Below are 10,878 nucleotides of genomic sequence, written 5' to 3'. Positions count from 1 at the left end.
TCTAGTCCAGCCTCATTTAATCACCGTGAGGCCAATGGCAGTCTCATCACTACACATTTACATCTTTTATCTCCCCCAGAGGGCGTGTGCACTCAACAGAGAGCCACAGAGAGGGGAAAAGAAAGCATCTCCCCTCCCCCAGTGGAGTGTGGGCACACCCTCAATTTTTTCCCTGCATTTCTCCATCCCGTTAGGATTTGGAGTGCACCTGCAATCTGCCCAGTGTGTTTTTCAAGCTGCTAAGAGCTGGGATTCAGGTCATAGTCGTCCATGTGGGATAGAGCCTCCTATGTACAAGCGCTTAACCACTGCTATGGGGTCAGCCTGAAAATCCTTTCCTTGTTCTTCATTACCAATGAGATAAGATTCAAGCGTTTTTGGAGACAGTCACAACTCTCCTACACCTGACACACCTTCCCTGTTTCTCAGCCTTCCTCAGCGTCACCTCAGGGTTTACCCACTCACTTGCTTCCATAGCCACTCTGCCCTCCCCTGCCCTTCTGCCTCTGCGCTTTCTGTTCCCTGTAAGGAAAACAGCCTGGGCATCCCTTCCAGCGTGAATTCTGCCTTCCCCTCTCAGGCCTATCAGTGCTGCCTTATCTACAAGGTCGCCCTGATGAGCCCTGTTGGTGTAACTGATCTCTCCCAGGCAGAAAGAACTATTTCCCCTGTACTTTCAGTCTGCACCACAGGGCTCTCTCCCTATAACTGCAGGGCCTGCTCTGCGTGCTAAGTCGCTCCTGGACCCTCCTGCGTGCTTTCGCAGTCCTTGAAGGCCATAGCATTACTCATCCCTGGGAGGAAAATCAAGAAAAGAAACAGGATCAGAAAACCTGCTCCATCAGCCCAGGGGCCCATTCCTGTCCCTCTGTTCTTCCTCTATCACACTGTCTTCTCGGGAAAACACGGCAGGTCTGGTGACCCCTGTGCCACCCTGCGTTCCTTACTCGAGCGTCTTTGCCATGTCGCACATGCAGTACCACCCAAATTCGGCCACTTGCCAGGCAGAGTCCCTGTGCTGGGAAGAGTTGCCCTGGGGCTCAGTTTTCTCCCCTGCCGTTGCTCTGACCATCCGTTCCACAGCGGAGAGGCAGGAGTGGCCTTTCCACCTGCTGCACGCGCCTGTGTCCCCCACGGTCCTGCATGGCTGTTCTTCGGTCATTCAATTCTAGTCCACAACGACCTACAGCGGAGTCTGGCCTCTCCCTTGACTTTGTCCCGGAGGCTGGCGATTTGGGAGCCATAGAGGTCCCAGCTTCATGCCCACACCCAACAAGTGGGAAGACATGTTGCTTGTGTAAGCATTCCTGGAGTACCAGGCAGCTCTGCAGCTCTAACCAAAAATAATAATAATTATTATTAATAAAGTTATTTATAACAAATATTATAATAAGAAGGCCCAACAAAATTTCCCAGAAAGCCCCCTTTCACACTCATTGAAATGGAGAGACTCACCTTCCAGAGCCAATCACTGAGGAGGAGGAGAAGGATGACCAATCAGCTCACCCCACCTTGAGTCACGTGGGCTGCGTGGGGGGTGGGATGGGCAGAATGAAACGGAGTGGGTGGGAATGACAGAAAGAACGCTGAGTCCGCAGCCTCACATCTACAAGAGGGGGGTTTCCTTCTTTCTGGTGTTATTTAAAACATTTCAAAGGCGTTATTAAAATCTCAGATACTGCAATATTACTCATTTTTAGAAAAAGCTCTTAGAAGTTTGCAAATAGAATATTGAGCAAAGGACAGGGCAAAAGAGGACATGTACTGTAAGAGTCTGTTTATGTTCAAAAATACTCTATTGTATTAGAAATAAGAGTGTGGGTTGCACTGCCTAAGGGGTGCTGAATCCACATGAAAGGTCAAAGTTCAGTTCCCAGTAGACTTAGATATGCAGTGAGGGCTTAAGCACCCATGGGACTGGCAGGCTGAGAAGGCTGGGAGAGGCATGGGGAGAGGGTTGGGAGAGACCCTGTGGAAGGTGCTGGTCTCTCTCTCCTTGGCAAGTGTATGTGCCCTCTAGGAAAAAAAAAAAGAGAGAGAGAGAGAGAGAGAGAGAGAGAGAAAACTGCTTTCCTAGCTTTCAATAGTCAGGAATTCAAATCATTCTGAGAATCTGTGAAGCCCAACAATGACGTTATCTAAGGGAAGCTTTTAATTCAATAAAACTAAGTACATATTTTAGCACAATTCTTTACAGTAATGTTTTATCCTGCAAATTCTATTTTTTTTCTTAAGAGTTTAAGTATTATTAACAGAAGGGAGTTCAACAAAGGAAGCAACTCCATTAGATTAGTCCCTGTTAGTGCGAAGGATGGATGATGCACACAAAGCTTTAGACGAGAAAATCTTCTCAGGGTGATATTAACCATGCCTAAGAGTAATGAAGGTCTAAGGGGAATGAAATGGGAGTTGAGCAACCAGAACTGCAATCATGACTCCCACGATGGGACTGAATTCTCAGAAGATGTATTCCAGGGCCACGTCAGGCACTAGGGACACACAGAGGAGGAAGACAGGGTCCTTCAGCACCACACTGATGGCCTGATTTCCACTCCAATGCCTGATGCTCCACTCTACCATCAGAGGTAAAGGCACTCCTGTAGGAGGGAGGAAGTAACTAAGTCTGCCCCGGGAGGTGAAGGGTTGTGTTCAGAGGAAGTTTCCAGCTTAGATGACTTTATGGTAGGCTTAAAAGACTGATAGAATTTCTCCATGCAGAAAAGAAAGTTCATTTCTTAGGGAGTGTAATTATATATGAGTGAATGCAGTGTTATGAGGTCATCTTTTAATAAAGATTTTTATTTCAGATAAGCAACTTTCTGATATTATGGAGAACTGGTGATCAAAACTATTTATATGAAACATATTGCTTGAAGAAAGCTAGTAGCCAGAATATATTTATCTCAAATAAATTAGTTTTTTAGTTTCCAAGAAAGGTGTTAAAAAGTTGTTTAAATGAGGAGGCTACTGTTGATTTTCTTTGAGAAACCCTATCTGTTTTGTTTTCAGAGAACATAAATCTATGAGAAAAGACACACTCTTCAGCAGTAGCTTCAGAAATCTAATTGCAAACATGTGTATGCAATTTATTGGAAGAAAAGAAGGAAAGAAAGGAAAAGAGAATTCACTAATAAGGAAGAAGAAATTAAAATTTTTATTAGATAAGCATAATTCACAAGTGCAATGGGGAACTATCTACCCCTGCATCATTCTCACTTATCAAGCATAGAGAAATGTCATTAAGACCCTGTTATCACTTTTATTGTAGCACTTTTTAAATTTATCCTGTGTTTGAGTCCCCTTTGGGGGGCAATATATATTCTCATGCATAGTTTTAAATATTGCTCTGAAAGGAAAATAATGAAAATTTGTGCAGTGCAACAGAAGAAAATAATTCAGGAATTTGTTTTGTTACCTATCCCTAGATAACATTCAGGGGAATTTAAACCATTTCCCTGAATGTTACCTGTAATTACATGTTTTTAAAAAAATGCCATTTTTCATTTTGATGCTAATAATATACTGCTTTACAGTAAAATTAGATTCAATGGATAACAATTCATTCCCAGATTCTCTTATGGGAAAAGTTGGCGAACATAGTTAACTACTAGGGGGTGGAAATAAACAAGGTCCTTTATTTTTAATTTTTTTTTTTATTTTTTGCCATAACGTGACTTGGGCTCACCAGAGAGACAGAGAGGGAAAGTGAGAAATCACTCCCACTCTCCCCAAGGGGAGATGGCCACACTGCAATCCCTTCTCCATTCTCCTCTCTGGGATTTTGGGCATGCACACATGTACCAAGTGTGAGTTTCAAGCTGCCAGGTCCAGGACTCTTAACTGTGGAATCAGTGATGCGGAGGCTAGCTGCCCTAACCTCCGCGCCACCTGCCTGCCCTAGAGCCCTTAATTAAAATACATTTAGATACTCTCAGTTCAACTCTCTTTAGTTTACCACTTCACTGATTGACATGCAGCATTCTCTTTGGTCCGAGTAAAGCTTCTCTCTCTCTCTCTCTCTCTCTCTCTCTCTCTCTTAAGAGAGACTTTTGCTATAGTGTAGATGCGCTCTCCAGAGAGACAGAAAGTAAGAAATCACCCCCTGGGAGGATGGGCATGCCACAATTCTTTCTCCTCCATTCTCCTCTCAGGTTCTTGGGCATGTACACATGCTCCTGGCTTTAGTTTTAAACAGCCAGGTCTGAGACTCGAACCACAGTTGACCACGTGGGAGTCCAGCGACCATAACCATTACGCCAACTGCTGGTCCTGGTCCCCAATCTTTTAAGCTACATAAAAAATTAGGGAAGGAAGAAAGTTTTACAGCCTATATTTAAATTAAAATTTTAGAAAGGGTAGGGATTAAAATGATAAATGTGTATACCGTAAAGTTCTTCCATGTTACTAAAGTGGCTTGTAGTCAAGGAGCTAGGAGTTTCCAAAACTGTGCTTTACTATATAAATACCACTAAAATTGAACCCAAGAATAGAATTATTCACAAGTGATGAGGTCATCAGTGAAACAGAACCAGGTTTTTGTACAAATAGGAAAGAAAAAAGTGTGGATTGGTTAGATTCATTTTATTTCTGATTAAACAGGGACTGTTATATAGCTTAACTGTTTGTATAATTAATCCTATGTTGCTTATCACCCTTCTTGTGTTGGCTTGACTTGTTATTTAACCCTAATCAATTCTTTAACAGTTGATATTGGGCTGTTGAAAGTCAGGGCACGTTTTTACATAGAAAAATATGGTGATGACTTTTCTGACAGCCCAATATTTTTACATTCAGTTCCTCCCAAATACAGCTGGAAGCTCCTTGACTACCTGAAAAATTATTAAAAAAAAAAAAATTCCTACAATGTCTTGTAGTAGGTTGGCACTAAATAAATGTTAGTTGATTTGGGTAATAAAACTAAACAAAAACTAATTTTTTTAAACAATTCATGATAGAGAGCACACATAAGAAAGAGTGAATAAAAGAGGGAGAAGCAACCTTCACACGGCTTGGTCATGTCCCGTTCCTTCCCTCCAGTCTTTCAGTCCCCAGCCTGCCAGGATCCCTGGGCCCAGGGACTCGAATCATGGTCAGCATGTGGCTTTCAGCTCTGCAGCCCGGTGTGCTACCAGCTGGGCCACAGAGGCTGAGCCAACCCTGACTTTAATATGAGCCATTAGGTTTAACATTTTTTCCTGCTTTCAGAGGTAACAGATGATCAGTGCAAAAACTTACACACACACACACACACACACACACACACACACACATACACAGAGAGAGAGAGAGAGAGAGAAACTAAAGGAAAATTATAAGTCATCAGAAATCCTAAAGATCTTCTTTCCTTTTGTGTCCCAAGAAATACGTGTAAGTTCTTACAGTCTTATTGCTATATTGGCTTTTAGGGAAAAAAAACAGATGGCATAAAGCTGTCCATAAAGTTTAGTAACTCATAAGTTTTGCTTGGTAGAGATTATGAATTTTTTTCCATGTCAATAAACCTTTTTTTCTTTTAGATTTCTGCAATAGGATGCATGTGCTCACTGCTCGCTGGAGACAGATAGATAGTGAGAGAGAAAGTGAGAATTGACACACAACCCCCCTCCCCTCCACCCCAAGGAGGATGGCCACACTGCAATACCTTCTTCTCCATTCTTTTCCTGGGATTTTGGACATGCATGCATGCACACGAAACATGAATTTCAAGCTGCCAGGTCTGGACCTCGAACCACAGTTGGCCATGTGGGAGTCCAGTACCTTAACCACTGTGCTATCTGTTGACCCCAATAAATATTCTTCTACAACACGGCTGTTGTGACAGTTTAGTAATTGCGTGAAGATAATATAAATCCTATTGTTTCTAATGCTTTTTTCTGTTATAAATTATTCTATAATGAATATCCCTGTTCATGTCATATCAAACACACACAGCAATTCATAATTAATCAAATAATTGATTGAACTCTGATAAAGGAGATGTTCGATTAATGAGAAAGAATGGAATTAAACGGGTTTGTACAACCATGTACTGCATATTTTACATTTTCACGTGGAAAAACTAGTAACCTTTTAAGTTCTGAAATATGACTAAGAATTAAGATACTGAAATTTTACAGGAAAAAAATGCCTGCCTTAATAAAATGATTAATTTCTTAGAGTATTAAAGGATTGTAGAAAAGTAAAGCCTTAAATAATTTCACAATGAAGTAAATGAAAGTCATAGCATTTATTTTCTGCATAAGTTGCTATATCTCTGTTCTCTCTGTCTCTGTCTCTGGTCAAATTGAAAAATAATAATAACAAATGGAATTAAATAAACAAATAATTCTTTAAAAATATACTTGTATAATTTTTTCTTTTCTTTTTGAGAGAGTGATTTTTACATTAAGGGAGCATGTGCTTGCAAGAGAGACAGAGCAAGACAGAGAGACAGAAAGCAAGAAATTACCCCCCTAAAGGAGACAGTCATGCCTCAATCCCTTCTCCTTCATTCATCTTCTTGGAATTTGGGCATGCATGCACATGTGCCTGGTGTGAGCTTCAGGCCACCGAGACCAGGACTTGAACCATGGTTGACCACATGGAAGTCCAGCACTTACCCACTATACTATCTGTTGGCCCCTTTTCATGTATGTTTTATAGCAATATGGTTCCTGTCAGCACCAGGTTTGTGTACAAGATACAATGGTGACATTATTTAAAAGAGTGGTGATTAACTTTTCCTTAATGAAACAAACATCAGGGAGTTGTTTTTGTTTTTGTTTCAATTTGCCATAGGTTGTATGTGCTTGCTGGAGAGAGACAGAGAGAAAAACAGAGAAAGAGAAAAACAGAGAAAGAGACAGGGAGAGAGAGAAAGTAAGAAAGTTCCTCCTGGGGACATGGCCACACCATAATCCCTTCTCCTCCATTCTTATGGGTTCCTCATGCCACCAAGGCTGGGATTTGAACCATGCACTTGGCCATGTGGGTCCTAACTGCCCCAACTACCATGTACCAGCTGGCCCTCAGGGAGATTTTGGAATTTTGAAGGATAAAGAGTTTGCCTGGCAAATGTCTAGTGAAGGATGCACAGAGTGTGAAGAGTGCTAAATAACTTGTTTGAATGAAGGAATTCTAGGCAGGAGGACCACACATGAAGTCTCTAAGAAAGAAGGAGATAAGGCTAGAGAGACAGTCAAGGACCAGATCACCCAAGGTCTTAGGCATTAAGGACAATCTCTGGAAGAATGAGGAGACCATGAAAGGTCTTAAGTAGGGGAGATATCAGAGTCTTATGCTGTGGGGCTGATGGTAGGTTTCCAGGGTATTACTCCATAGGTACTTAAGCCACACTAAACAGTGAGAAATAATAGAAAAGAACAGTTGCTCTTCCCAATGAGGGTGATGATGATTTGAGATTCTGGGAGATAAAGTCCAGCGGGTGGCATGGTGGTTAAGGCGCTAGACTTTCACATGGCCGACCGTGTTTTGAGTCCCGGACCTGGCAGCTTGCTTTCTCACTTTCTCACTCTGTCTCTCTTTCTGATGAGCGTACATGCCCTGTAACAAACAAACAAACAAAATAACAACAATGATAAATAAAATTAAATAAATAATTATTAAAAAAAATAAATAAAGCACGTAGCCACGGATTCATGACTATCTCACATGGTAACACCAGCCCTCCATTTTCCGTACTTAAGATCTTTTATGGCCACATCACTCTTCAGGGAGTTTTAATGTCCTTAGGTACTCAGGATTTTTTTTTCTGCTTTCGACACAATTTTATAGCCTGTCGTTATACAAAAGTAAATTCTGAAAACAGATCCACAGTCATGAATAAGATCTTTTTATATATTCTCCCAAAAAGCCATTCCGGCTACAAATTCCACTTTTCACCCTTAACGGTTCTAAGATAGAATTCCTTAGCACACTCTTGCTGTTTATTATGAGCTTTTGTTTTTTCTCCTGAAATCAGTTTATCCCTGGATATCAGGCTTTTGTTGATATTGTAATGTATTTGGCTACAATATGCATGATATTTCTAGTCAAGGAAGTGCTGGCTGTTTTTAAATAAGGCATTATTGGTGGTGTAGGCCTTGCAATGCATTTTTGGTCAAAATCCACCTGCGATTCGCTAAGCTGACTTTACATGAAAATGAGCCATTTGAGATTTGGGAGCCTGCCATGTCATTTTGGATGAGTGAGAAGTCTCTCTCCCTCCTTTGGGATTTCTGAATCTGAAGCTGCTAGCCAAACAGTTGAGTGGGGGAAAAAAAGTCCTCATAAAACTAACAAAACATCCTAACAAAATGACTCCTTTGCTCAGTAGCCAAGACTAACGTATAACCTTTATAAGAATGCTTTGGTGTGCAGGGACTGTTCGATATAGATACCAAGCCTTTTATTATTGTTCCTGGGTTCCACAGGAGGTATCACCTTCACCTGGCACCAATGAAGTCCACAAGACAAAGCTTGTGGAGAAAAATCATTGTAAAGCCAAGATCGGAAGCTCCCATTTTCCAATCATATTTAAATCATTCTACTCTCTGGTAGTCAAACTTGAATCTATTTATGCAAAATCATGTAAGCTGTCTCCTGGGCCCAGCAGGTGACACAGTAGTTAAGCCATATGGCTGATGTAGTTCAAGTCCCGGACCCGGTGGCTTGCTTTCTCACTTACTCTCGCTCTCTCTTTCTCTCTCTGGTGAGCACACATGCCCCATAGCAAATAATAATAATAAAAAATAAATTAAATTAAATAATTATTTAACAAGACAAGCAAATAAAACATATAAGTTGTCTCCTTCTTGGTTTATAATAACATAGATTCTTAATACTTGTCCTCTATCCCCGTCCTCAACTCATAATTATAACCGTAGTTCTGACTGGGTTATATCGAAAGCTTGAATTAAGAAAGCACAAATTTCTGGGCTGGTCCTATAATGTCTCAGTTAAGCCCTGTGCATAGAGAGCTACATCCCACATCGCTGACCTAGGTTCGAATCCCAGTCCTAACAGCTTGAAAGACATGCCAGATACCACATGGCTGGACAAGCAGTTTGAATCCTGGACTCAAGGGCTCGAGAAACACACCAAGTATGTTTGCATGCATGCCTAAAATCCAGAAAGGAGGGAAAGATGGAGGAGAAAGGATTGTGGTATGACCATTCCCCATGACAGGTGCTTTTTATCCCCCTCTCTGTATCTTCATCTCTATGGACACCCTCTAGCAAAAAATAAATAAATAAATAAAAATAAATAGCTAATGGGAAGTGTGTTTTAAAGTAATGGAGAAATACTGTCCTTTGCGTATCCAGAGTGTTTAAATGAGCTTTCCCTCTTCTAGAAATTCATGTCTGGAGTCAGCCTGTAGCCTGGTGGTTAGGGGATCTGGATCCTACATGGCTAGTCACATGATTCAAGTCTCAGACCCAGTAGCTTACGAAATACACTGGGTATGTATGCACGCATGCCCGGGAAAGCTCACTTAAACACTCTGGATACACAAAGGACAATATTTCTCCATTACTTTAAGACACACTGGGTACATATGCACGCATGCCCAAAATCCTGAAAGGAGAAAGAGATGGATGAGAAGGGATTGTGGTGTGACCATTCTCCATTGGGGAGGTAAATTTTTCTCCATCTCCCTCTTTCTCTGTTTCTCTCTGTCAAGCATATGCACCCTCTGACAAATTTTTTTAAAAAAAGAAATTCATACATGGTTAGACTTGGGCTATCAACAAGTCCGGACTCTCTGCATCCTTTGGTGGGGAGTGTATCTTTGTGGTTTTAAACAGAACAGAGGGAGGTGAAATAGTTCCTCACTAACCTGGCAGTATAGAGACAAACCACCTCATCTGCCTATTACTGAGCAATTCAGGTTGCATTTGGAACCTGTAAGAGATGTGTGTGCAGAATAAATTTAACATAAAAGAGCTGTGTGAGCAGGAAAAGTAAAAAAGAATGACAGTTTTAAGAAGAGGGTCGACAGAGATCTCAGGGGTTGGAGTGAAGTAGATAAGTCCCTAACTTGCCAGGAGAGAGGCTGGGAAGACTTGAATTCTGTATGTTCACCCGGGGAGAGGTGGGAGAAAGGCGTGCTAAGCCGTCACCCTCATTGTTCCTCAAATCTCCAAACACAGTAGCGTTCTAAACCTTGAATAGCAGTGGTGGAGTCAAGTCACTCTTCGTATGGCAATAAAAACTGCAGGTTCTCGTCGACTCTATATCTTATTAGGTAGAGAGCACTGATTTTCTTTCGTACCAAGTTCACGTTTAAAAACGTGTTACCGGATATGTTAAAAAGGACTTGGGCATAGGAAAACAACACACTTAGTCACGTGAGAAAGTTACTATCCTGCCTTTATGAACCTAGTTTACTCTTGGAGATTTCTACCCTGAGGAGTAGAAATGAAGTGATTGTCAAGAACTATGAAGGGTCTGCAATCTTACCCTATGAGCACACTAACAAGGGAGTCAGTCGCTGTTGGATGGGGGCTGGCAGAAGGTCCAAAACTTCTGGGCCAGAGATCAAGACCAGTTTATTACTCACAGCGATAGCACTAGCCAGAATGTCTGCATCGCTGCCAGTTCCTAAGTCCCAGTTCACGCAGAGTGACACGAAGAGAGCCAGGTGACACCTGCGCAGAGACAGTGGGTTGTATTTCAGGAGAGGAACCCTGCACTTAGATAACCTGAATCTTATATAAGAAGGATATAATAATACAGAATAGTATGCATTATATAAAATAATATATAATAGCATGTATTCTATATAATGATATTTTTAAAACTTTACCTTGATCTATTTTTTTATTTATTCATTCATTTATATCTTAATTTGACCAGACACACACACACACACACACACACACACACACACACACAGAA

This window comes from Tupaia chinensis, unplaced genomic scaffold, assembly GCF_000334495.1.
Source record: "Tupaia chinensis unplaced genomic scaffold, TupChi_1.0 Scaffold000362_1, whole genome shotgun sequence".
Lineage (NCBI taxonomy): Eukaryota > Metazoa > Chordata > Mammalia > Scandentia > Tupaiidae > Tupaia > Tupaia belangeri.
This window is presented reverse-complemented; position numbering follows the sequence as displayed.